The sequence below is a fragment of the Kogia breviceps genome, chromosome 13 (assembly GCF_026419965.1).
Source record: "Kogia breviceps isolate mKogBre1 chromosome 13, mKogBre1 haplotype 1, whole genome shotgun sequence".
Lineage (NCBI taxonomy): Eukaryota > Metazoa > Chordata > Mammalia > Artiodactyla > Physeteridae > Kogia > Kogia breviceps.
This window is the reverse complement of record NC_081322.1, coordinates 46,788,796-46,800,798: the sequence shown is the minus strand read 5'-3', so window position 1 is coordinate 46,800,798 and position 12,003 is coordinate 46,788,796. Positions and strand designations below refer to the sequence as shown.

The following is a 12,003-nucleotide window of genomic DNA, read 5'->3' as shown; positions in this document are numbered from 1 at the left end:
GAGCACAGAGATCAGAGCAGGGATGCCAGGAGATGTGACAAGAAAGGAACACAGACAACCTTGAACTCGGTATATTAAAGCGATTTCTAGCAGGCTGCATCATCTAAAGCGGGATATGGTCCTCAGTGGAGGTTTTCATGTTCAAGTCCAGGCAGGCTACATGACCTCTTGCTAGTGCTGTAGAAGGTAAAAGAGCATGGGCTCAGAATTTAAAGTAGAATTTTGTCTTTTAAAAGAACTTTATTGCAGGAAGAAAGGAGGGTGGGGATGATTACATTTGAGTTCCCTGACACATCGGAATTGCAGGTTTTCTTTTACACAAGTGCTACTTGTGATCACATCTACCATTGCCTGCTGGTTAGCAGGAGAGGAGGGTGTCATGACACTCAGGGAAAGGAGAGGAGACCCCATGATACTAAGCAGTGGGGAGAAGGTGGATCTTGAAGTGAGTAAACTTGAAAAAGGTTGTTTGCAAAGGGTGTTGATAACATGCGTTTGAAAAAACCTTGTAAGCAGTAAAGCATTAAGCAGCTATCATTTTGTTGAGGCTTAACTTTCTCTAAGGACTCTCATATAGAGTGGTCTTATTATGGAGAAGCTGATTTTTTTTTTTTTTTCCAGAAAAGACAGTAAAGAGAAGAAATGTGAGCATAGTGTAAGGGGTTGGACTAGATCGTCATTTATGATACTTTACAGTCCTGAGTTCAGAATGTGAAAGATCGCTGTGAAAACCTGCCTTAGGACTGTCTGGCCTCATATCATTCTGAGAAAAAATCTTTTTGAGAGGAAGGAAGCTTTTTTGTTTGCCTTTGCTTCCCACGACTTACTACAGAAGCTTGCTACCTAGTAGGGACATGTGCTAAGTAGCTTCTATAAATCTTTTAATACACACACAAACACACATGCACACCTTTTACAGATGCAAAAGCTGAGATGCAGCAATGTTAGGTAACCTGCCTGAGATCACACAACTAGTCAATGATGGAACACACAAGGTTTTCTAACTCCCAAGCTCATGGTCAGAGACTACTGTACTGGGTTATTTATTTGGCTTTTTCTATTATTCATTCTTTTTCTATGTAGTTTAGATTTTATTTTTAAAAAAAATTATTTATTTATTTTATACAGCACGTTCTTATTAGTTATCTATTTTATACTTATTAGTGTATATATGTCAATCCCAATCTCCCAATTCATCCCACTACCACCCCCTGCCTCGCTTTTCCCCACTTGGTGTCCATACTTTGGTTCTCTACATCTGTGTCTCTATTTCTGCCTTGCAAACCGGTTCATCTGTACCATTTTTCTCGATTCCACATATATGTGTTAATATATGATATTTGTTTTTCTCTTTCTGACTTACTTCACTCTGTATGACAGTCTCTAGGTCCATCCATGTCTCCACAAATGACCCAATTTCATTCCTCTTTATGGCTGAGTAATATTCCATTGTGTATATGTACCACATCTTCTTTATCCATTTGTCTGTCAGTGGGCATTTAGGTTGCTTCCATGTCCTGGCTATTGTAAATAGTGCTGCAATGAATATTGGGGTGCATGTATCTTTTTGAATTATGTTTTTCGCTGGGTATATGCCCAGTAGTGGGATTGCTGGGTCACATGGTAATTCTATTTGTAGTTTTTTAAGGAACCTCCATACTGTTCTCCGTAGTGGCTGTATCAATTTACATTCCCACCAACAGTGCAAGAGGGTTCCCTTTTCTCCACACCCTCTCCAGCATTTGTTGTTTGTAGATTGATGATGCCCGTTCTGACTAGTGTGAGGTGATACCTCATTGTAGTTTTGATTTGCACTTCTCTCATAATTAGTGATGTTGAGCAGCTTTTCATGTGCCTATTGGCCATCTGTATGTCTTCTTTGGAGAAATGTCTATTTAGATCTTCTGCCCATTTTTGGATTGGGTTGTTTGTTTTTTTAATATTGAGCTGCATGGGCTGTTTATATATTTTGGAGATTAATCCTTTGTTGATTCATTTGCAAATGTTTTGTCCCATTCTGAGGGTTGTCTTGTCATCTTGTTTATAGTTTCCTTAGATTTTAAATAATTTTCAAAAGCTACACAAAGGAAACAGGGTGGGATTCTTTCCCCTTAAATTAAACCACAAGGTCCTCGTGCTTGTTAAGAAGGAATCCCAGGGTAGCAGCCTGCATCCCACGGGGAGCCCGTGTCTGCTTTAGAGATTTGTCTTGTAATTTGGAGAATGGTCGAAGCTGACAGTGTAGTGAAAAGGGTACAGTCAGCTTCCTGACATGGGAAGAAAGCCTGCTAAGAGGCAGTCTCCCTGGAGCCTCTGGGTGCCAAGTGTGGGACAGAGCTAACAACTTCCAGAGGGATTTGGGGCCAGCCCTTCCTCTCCAGATGGCTCATTGCAGGATGGAGGGTCCCACAGTGGGGGGCTGTGGAAGGGGCTGTCCTGGAGGCAGGAGCAAGCGATAACAATGAGGAACCCTTCCGATACCAACTGGGGCACAGTGTCCCTGAAAAAGAAGGATCTGAACTACTGTCGCCTCACAGCACGAAGCTGCCTCACACTGCTCAGCTGGACTCACCCGGGCACTCCTTTTGATGTGAATAATTATAAAAGCACTAGATACAATCTTGCATATGTTTCCTTCTTTGGCAAAAGTGTTTATACTAATTACTAGCATTTTGAGGGTGTGTCATTGTAGCCAGACACGTGAGGTGAATGCTTTTTTTTTTTTAACCTCATAAGAGAAGCTACAACACCCTACACGTGTGGTCCTGTATTAATGAGTTACCGAGAATATAATTTAACTAATTTCGGCTGTTTTCCTCTTCTATATGTTATTTCCTTCCTACTTCCCTGAGCGATTGGGCTTGCAAAGTCTGCAGCAAATGGAACCCTGTAGCCATCATTTCTCTAACAAACAAGAAGAAAAATCAAATATAAAACCCACAAAGTTGGTTTCCCTTCACATAGCTATGATTTTCTTTTTTCTACCTTCCTCCTACAAATAAAATCTAAGAGAAACATAATACTTTCCAAGAACTCTTTTAGTTTTTCTAAGATTGTAATTATGATAACATTCGGTTTTACCTTTTGTTGTACGTCTAACCTCAAAGACCTTCTACACTTGCTAAGACATTAAATTTAACACATTTGGAAACCATCGTTTGATTAGTTTCACTGTTGCTCAATTGGAAACTGCTGTTAACACTTAAAGCTTTTTTTGCTACTGGGCGGGGCCAGCCTGCCCACCCCTGCCCCACCCTTCCGGTGGCGGACTTCGCGTCCCGGGCGAGCGGGCCACCTGGAGACGCGGGGCGAGCGCGGCCGTGTGGCTCGCCCTCCTGCCACAGACACGGTGACCCTTGTCCAGCTTCCTGACTCTAAGCCCTAACGCCACCAGACAGCCGGCGTCCGGCGGGCCTGCGCCTACCTTGCTCCTTACGCCTCAAGCCCCGCGGAGGAAGAAACTGCCCTCCCTTTTTGCAGGTGGAAACCCAGGGACCGCACAGGTCACATGACTAGCCAAGGTCACACTGAACGGGGACAAGGGCAGCGGGGACGGGCCGGGCTGGCCTCCGAACCCAGGCAGTTCGTCGAGGCCCCCGCGGCAGCCCGCCTCCCCGCAGAGGCCGCAGAGGGTGCATTGGGGCCGCGCTGAGCCGCACGCGGGCGAGAGCTCCCAGCTGCCGACTTCGGAGTTGCAGGGTGACGACTCAACGCCAGGGCCAGCGGAGAGCAGGCGGCGGAGGTGTCAGGTAGGTGAATCCGAGGGACTCGGAAGCGACACCTCTCACCTCCACAGCAATGTCCTTCCAGACTGAGGGAGAAACAGACCGACAGTGTATACTTTTAAAGAGCTTTTAAGACATACGTTATGTGCTCATTAAAATAATTAGTCCTATTTTGTAGGCAGTTGAGTGACTTGCAGGTTGGCAGATGGTAGGTGGAAGCTGGTCTGTGATTTGTAATTTAGGGCTTCGATCATTGCGTTTTCTTGCTTTTCTGAGAGAGACAATTTATCTCAGCTACTAGGAACCCTTAGGCCATTTTCCTCTCAATTTATGGCTGCTTCATGTGTAGCTATTTAATACGGGGGAAGAAGCGGAGGGTGGAATTAGACGAGTATTTCTGGAAGCGTTGGGCCTTGACTGATTTCTTCTGCCTCCCAGGAATATCGCTCTGGTCACTGTTGTTCAGAGTTGTTTTTTTTGGGTTACTCCAGAAGAAATAAAAAGGATCAGGAGGAACTGAAAGATCAAACAACCCACCTCCTAAAAGAAGTGGGGAATGTGACAAGAAGACATCACTCAACCCTCCAGAATTTCCTGGGTCTCTTCTGCCATCTTCTCTTCTACATCTTCTCTCATCTCTTTTCTAATTCTCTTTCCCCTTTCCTTCGGTGTTGATATCCATTTCTCACCTTCATCGGCTCTGTGAATCTCTTGCCCTTTCCTTTTCAGTCTTTCTGTGGTATCTGGAGAGGGTATGACGTTGGCTCTAGGTAGAACAAAGGATCTCGGTCTGTTTGACAAATAGTTAAGGAGTCAAGAGCGTCAAGTCATGCTTGTCTGTGTCAATCTCTAATGAACAGTAGTACCTCTTGCTTTTACCAACAGCTCGTTTAGCTAGAGTGGGCAGTGTAGTCAGGATATAGCTCTCTGTCTTCATCTCCATCTCTGTTTGCATCTGCATCTCCACCTCTCCTCTATTTCTGTATCTTCGTCTATGTATCCATGGCGCTCTCTCTTTCATTCACTCACTTGCTTTCTCTCTCCTTCCTCCAAAGTGAAAAGGAGAAAACTATCAGTTATATTTTGGTTTTACACATCTAAGTAAAAATTTATTTTCCTATTTGTCCTAAGGATTTGTAAAATAAGAGTAATGTAATGATACCTATAACCAATATGTTGATATAAAAAAGTAACGTTTAATAAGAAAATTAGAAAGTGTTACAGTTGGGCTGGGGATGCTGAGAGATGTCTGATTCCTGCTAGACAAAATTCACCTGAGGAGATTCTTAATTATAAAGGTCCAGATAGCTGGGAGTCACTGAACTTGAGACTTTGCCCCCTTTTAAAAAATTTTATGCTGAAATTTACGGAAAATTTCCATACTACATAGTGATATTTGTTGTTAAAAGTCAGTTATTAATTTAGTAGACAGTAATATGACAGCTTTTCCTATGTTTTTTAATTAAAGGAAAATATCAAACATTTGTGGTAGTCAAGCAATTAGGAAAGACTGGGAGCAAAATGCTGAGTGGAGAAAACTTCAACAAGAAGTAAACTGCCTATATGAGTGGGAAAAATGACTATTTACGTTCTTTGTGTGAAAGTTTAAGGCAATAATTGGAGGGAAAAACCCTAAGTACTTAATACTAAAATTTATATTATTAGTTTAAGACTCTCAGAGAGACAGGAGGTCTAAGATTAATTACAGCTTTATATTAAAACTATTGTGGCAGAATTGTTAGTTGCCTACCCAGTATCCACTTGCCCTTTTCTTTATTCACTAAAAGAAACTTTATATCAATGGGTGGCTATCTACCCAGCTAAAAACCATTTCTCAGTCTCCCTTTAGACATAGGTGTTAATGAGCTATAAGCAGGAATCTTTACCAAGGGTACTTACTCAGAGACAAGTGCCTTTTTGTGCGTCTTTATCTTTTTTTTTGGGGGGGGGGGTGTGCTACGCGGGCCTCTCACTGCTGTGGCCTCTCCCGTTGCGGAACACAGGCTCCGGACGCGCAGGCTCAGCGGCCATGGCTCACGGGCCCAGCCGCTCCGCAGCATGTGGGATCTTCCCGGACCGGGGCACGAACCCGCGTCCCCTGCATTGGCAGGCGGACTCTCAACCACTGCGCCACCAGGGAAGCCCCTGTGCCTCTTTATCTTTCCTTTTACCTGTGTGTAGACATGATAGATGGAGAACAGTGGCTATCTTGTGACCTTCAGAATTGGGGCCATGGGACTGGCAGGCTGATAGAAGAGCCTAGGGTATCAGTTATACCTTGGAGCTTCCATACTAGCTTTAGTCTGCAGTACATCAGAAAAATTATCCCATTTATACCTATGTGTGTATCTATGGTTTGTGTATATCATGTGTGTATATATACATACATATATCATAATCAATCTGGTTGATTCCCTCAAGGTTTCTTCTCCAACTTTCAGCAGTCTCAGTCACATTACACTGTTCTACCTTTTCTTTTTTTCTTTGTGCTTATCACTTCTTCACTGCTCTACAGTTTCTTTTGTATTATGTGTATTGTCTGTCTCTCTTTGATAAAATATCAGCTCTGCTAAGGCAGGGACCACTGTCTGTTTTGCTCACTGAAGTATCCAGAGTGCTTAGAACAAGGTCTGGCACATGGTAGGTGCTTAGGAAGTATTTATTGGATGAATGGATGTGCTGCTAAGTACAAATAATGTCAATGAAATACTTGGCAACATCGAAGAATAAACTGTAAATAATAGAGAACATAATCTTCCATGCATATGTGGGATATTTGTCCCTGGATTTTGTGTGTAATGTTGGTTATTAAAACTTGAGAAAGCATAAGGGGATTGGGGAAGGACTACAAAAGGACAGCTAGAGAGGGCTGGATATGAAGGTGGACTTTAAAAGATTAAGATTGCTTAGTTTGGTCAGCCAAGCTGAAAGGAAAGTTAATCAAAGTTCAAAAATTCTGTATGGAAGTTTCTTCCACTGTGAAGTACCTTGTTCATCTCTACCCTGCCCTCTCCCTCCACCTCCACCAGGTAGAGTTAGAGGCCCCTCCTCTGTCCTTCTCCTCTCTACTTTCATGAGATCTCCTGCCTTACAGAACTTCTGAATGCTTCACTTTCTAAGGTGTTCTCTGTGAAGCTGGTGTATTAATAGGTGTTATGCAAAGAAAAATCATGTAAATAACTTTACATAAAGTCTAAGTAAATAATTTTGGATTCTTAGTAAGTAATTTAAAAGAGCTAAGGCTACTTGGAGTATACAGATGACTTTTTGGAAGTTAATATCTATGGAATAATCCCACCTCCTATGAACCTAGTTTGGGGTCATTCTCAGAAAAGTGTACTAAAGTGGAGAAGCTATGAATCTAATTGAGTTTATCAATTTATGTTTTTAATTAATGAGTTAAACTACAAAAGAGAAAATAAAAAATTTCCCTATAGAACATTGGTTTTTTAGTATCATAACCATTACTAACCCACTTATTTGTAATCTTTCTCCTTTGGCTTACTTTTCATATTTGCGTAAGGAGAGAATTTGAAAAATCACATTGCCCTGTGCCCATTTTTTTAATGCCAGTATGGCAAAACATTTATCTGTAAAATTATTTCACCACATGTCTTGAAGTTTGTTTCTATAAATGCCCTGATTTTGCATTTTTATAGGCAGTATTCTAAAGGAAGATATTGTGGCATTAATTAACCTTTTTTTTGAGAAAGTATAACATGGTTGGGTTTGTATATATGTGCAAAGATTATTTATATAGAAATGGGCTTAGGGAATAATGAATTCGTACTCGGAGCATTGTGGTACGTTTATCACAACAAATATGCTATTATTAAAGTTGGGGACTTTTTGGATCCTCATTGGCTACAACCAAGGAATGATTCTGGTTTCTAGGGGTGATTCTGGTTTCGACAGGTGATTCTTTCCCAGTATTCTTCATGATGGCCTTCATGCAAGGAAGTTGGGCCCTACCTATAAGGCAGTACTCTGAAAAATCATTATTAGAAACAGGAATGGCCCTTTTGCTAGCTAAGGAAGCTAATACTTTTTATGCTTTATTCCCCTCTAGTCAGGATGGATAAACACATTAATTCACTGTGTACAAAGGGCATGCAGCTCAATTATTTACTAGAGGCATAAATTAAATGCTGAGCATAGTTCAGGAGGCAGAGCATCTTTCTTTCTTGAAAAAGTGAAAGGAGAGAGAAAAGCTTTAGATGCTTCTAATCTTGCCTGTTCATATTATAGTGAACAAATCAGGTTTAATCCATTTCACTGTTGGGCTTTAAATTTTCATGTTTTCTCTCTGTTTTTCAGTAGAAGCTGGCGTGCAGACCAGCCGTAGTGCTTGTTTGTCTTTATCAGAACAAATGTCTCCATTCCCACCAAAGGGCTTGTGTATTCTTTACCCTTTCTCCTCCAAACGACCTGTCAAAACTCAGAAATGTCATGTTAATGTTTTATGGACACACTATCCCAGCTGCTTCAGCAAATGGCAGCATCCCTTCAATAATTTACATGGCGTTTCTGCTCTACTTCTTCTTGTGTCTGTGAAGTTTCAGCAGTGAAAAAGCAGACAGCAGTAGGGCTTCTAGGTAGCGTATCTATCTCTAGAGCTTTGTCCACTTCTAGTCCTACTTTTTCCTTCTTAAATAAAAAAAGTCAAACAATTTCCATTTTCCAGGCCAGTAGGAACCATCAGTCCATTCTCACACAGGGGCTGTGTTTCAAGTTCATTTTGTGGTTCAAGTTTCACACTTGTTTTTACCTGTTGGATTTATTAACTGTACTTTGTAATTAGCAACTTATTTTACATTAACTTGTTCATTAAGGGTTCCAGCCATAAATATCTTGGTTCCTTACCTTGAAGAAAATGTCCTGGCTAAGAAGAGAGTTCATACTTCTTCTGTGCGAATTTGATTTATTCATCTAAACTCTGGCACATTAGACTCAAGTATTTTTCAAGTGTAAAAAATATTATCATGAACAAAGTTTGCCTTTGGTTTAAATTTGGTGTGGTGGAAAGAACAAAGGCTTTGCAGCTAGGAGGCCTCGTATCAAGTTCTAGTTTTGTGCCTAACCTAACCTTCTTGGAATCATAGTCAAGGATCTCTGTTTATTCATCTGTGAGGTGGGAATTCTAATACTTGTCTGACATTTCACAGGACCTGTGTGAGGACAAAATGAGATGCTGTATTTATAATGTTTCTTAAATAGAGGATCTTTAATCAGATCCTTTCACTCTGTGAGTCTGGAGCTCTCACACATATTGCCCTTTGTATCAACCTTTCCAGGCCTTGGTGCTCTGAGTCAACACAAGTCCAAGTGGGCAGGGCTTATTAGAAGCAACATAACCTTGTGGCTTCTGGAAGTGTGAAAACGCCTCCCAAACAAGAAAGCTGTAGCAGGGGGAGTGCAGTTTGGTGCAATCTTGTGTCAGAGAGTGTGAAATGTGTTAGATAAGAGAAAACCATTTCTGCTAATTTCCTTCCAATAAAAGGATGCCCTACACCAAGGCCTGGTCATCTTTTTCTGAACTCTCATTCTGAGGCATTAAAAGGCATATACTTTTCTGAAGAACCTTAAACTTACAGGTCTTTGGTAGATATTTTTTAAATAAAAGAGCATGCGCTTTTGTTTAGGGGTTAATTTCCAGGGCGGGTTAGCTTCTATGCATAATCTAAAGTCTTGGTTAATAAAACAAAAATCTAGCATCCACCAAGAGGTACATATTTTCCATCTTGAAAATATATATTTGGAATTTTACTTTACATGTAGATTATTTTTATACATAGCACTAAGTATCTATCATGGCAACTGTATATAAATTTGAATGCATTATCTTATGTTCTGGTATGTTTAATTGCCCTGCATCTAAATGGTTTGTACATAGTTTCAGAGATTTCCCAACTTTATTTCTTATATTATAATATCTCCCTTACCAAAATGGGTTATTGCCTTGAGGTGGGGATAGTAAGTAGAGAGGCTTAACTTACATACACAGCATTTATAGTCTGCCTTGTAGTTACTTCTGAGCTTATCTTTTTGTTCTTTTTTTTGGCCATGTGTGCACCATGTGGGATCTTAGTTCCCCGAACAGGGATCGAACCCGCACCCACTGCATTGTAAGTGCGGAGTCTTAGTCGCTGGACCACCAGGGACTTCCCTTCTGAGCTTATCTTATCTTTCCTTTGGTGCAGGGGATTCAATCATGTTTTCATAAGTCACATAATTACTTGAATATATTAGTTGCTGAATAGATACTTGTAGAAGGAATAAATTACTGTACTTTGTACTGTCTTGACAGAATGATTTCCTAAATGATTTTCATAATCTTTTCCTTTCAGCACTTTACTGTGGCAGACTTAAATCATCTAAACTCTTGGGCCTGTTCAGTGTGAATTCATGAGGCAAGTGATTTCATGTCTTCAGGTATCAGCTTCCTCACCTGTAGAGTGAAGATGCTGACATGGGCAATTCCCAAGTTACTAGAAGCTGATTCCATTGTTTTTCTTATCACTCAACTCAGTGCCAGCTCGCTGATTTAGATGCTGTTACTCCTACCTGGAATTTCTCATGTGCATTAGGGCACACATGTAACCATATGGAATTAATGACTTCATCATTCTATCTGTGTCAAATTTCCCTAGAACTTCCTTGCACTTTTGAAGTGGAAATTAGGTGGAAGCAGGAGTGTGAGTGTATGTGTACAGAAATTGGAAAATGTTTGCAAAAATAGGTATTTGTTGTCTGTAGGTGGATCGATTTTTCTTAACTACTTGAAGAAAAGGAAATCAGTTTGTTGAACCTGCAAAGGATGATTTGCAGTTCTTGAGAATTCTCCAGCTATCTGCAGATTAGGACACAGACATTGGAGATCCCTAACATCTCAGAGAAGATAGTTGCAGGGAATAGGGAACCTATGTACAATTTGGCCGGCGGGGGGTGGGGGGATGAATATCCTTCTTAAAAATATGTGATGCAGGGACTTCCCTGGTGGTCCAGTGGCTAAGACTCTGTGCTTGCAACGCAAGAGGCCCAAGTTCGATCCCTGGTCAGGGAACTAGATCCCACATGCCGCAACTAAACATTCTGCATGCCACAACTAAAAGATCCCACGTGCTGCAACTAAGACCCTGCACAGCCAATAAATAAATAAATAAATATTTAAAAAGAAAAGGAGAGGTCACATGGGAGCACGTTGCTGTGGAGCTCTAGTTACCTGTAAGTCCCTCCAGAGCACTCCTGGACCTCGTACTAAAAAAAAAAAAAATGTAGGGCTTCCCTGGTGGCGCAGTGGTTGAGAATCCGCCTGCCGATGCAGGGGACGCGGGTTCGTGCCCCGGTCCGGGAAGATCCCACATGCCGCAGAGCGGCTGGGCCCGTGAGCCATGGCCGCTGAGCCTGCGCGTCCGGAGCCTGCGCTCCGCAATGGGAGAGGCCACAACAGTGAGAGGCCTGCGTACCACAAAAAAAAAAAAAAAAAAAAAAAATGTGATGCAAATACCATTGTTTATTCCAAGGAAATTACATTTACCAGTTATACCTAAATATGTTGCTAAGTGATGCAAGCGCCATAACTTAAGTTTAACATTTTTTTTTTTTTTTGTGATACGCGGGCCTCTCACTGTTGTGGCCTCTCCCGTTGCGGAGCACAGGCTCCGGACGCGCAGGCTCAGCGGCCATGGCTCACGGGCCCAGCCGCTCCGCGGCACGTGGGATCTTCCCGGACCGGGGCACGAACCCGCGTCCCCTGCACTGGCAGGCGGACTCTCAACCACTGCGCCACCAGGGAAGCCCAAGTTTAACATTTTAATAATGGAATATATGCTTATAAATACAGTTTATTATTTCTCACTCATAGTTAGTTTTCACTCAAATAGTCCATGGTGGTGTCTTACTGCATCACCCTCCTGCTCACCGTTATGGTGGAGAGGAAAGCATCCCTGGCGGTCATCATAAGGATGTTTATCCTGCATTGTGTGGCTGCGAAGGCTCTTGTGTTGCAGAGTTCCAACTGTTAACTCTCAATTTTGATCTTGGCTTCAAGAAGGACCACCCCCCATCTGCTACTTGCAGAAAAAAATAAACCACTTTCCATTGCTGCATGTCACCAGTCAGCAGATGTTACCACTGTCTTGAACTGGGCATGATCCATAAAAATTATTTAATGTACCAACTAACATTGTAAAATAACCTATTTCTGGATTTTTTGTATTATGATTTATTAAAGAAACAAGCAAACAAGAGACTTTGCCTTTCCAGAGGGAAATAAAGT

The 12,003-nt window shown here is 41.6% G+C and overlaps 1 non-coding gene across 1 annotated transcript; it reads left to right on the top strand.

The window, feature by feature from the left end:
* The first annotated feature begins 10,715 nt into the window (after positions 1 to 10,715).
* TRNAA-UGC (transfer RNA alanine (anticodon UGC)) lies at positions 10,716 to 10,788 on the top strand. Its single transcript has one exon. It is a non-coding gene; the product is annotated as a tRNA-Ala (tRNA).
* The last annotated feature ends 1,215 nt before the right edge of the window (positions 10,789 to 12,003 follow it).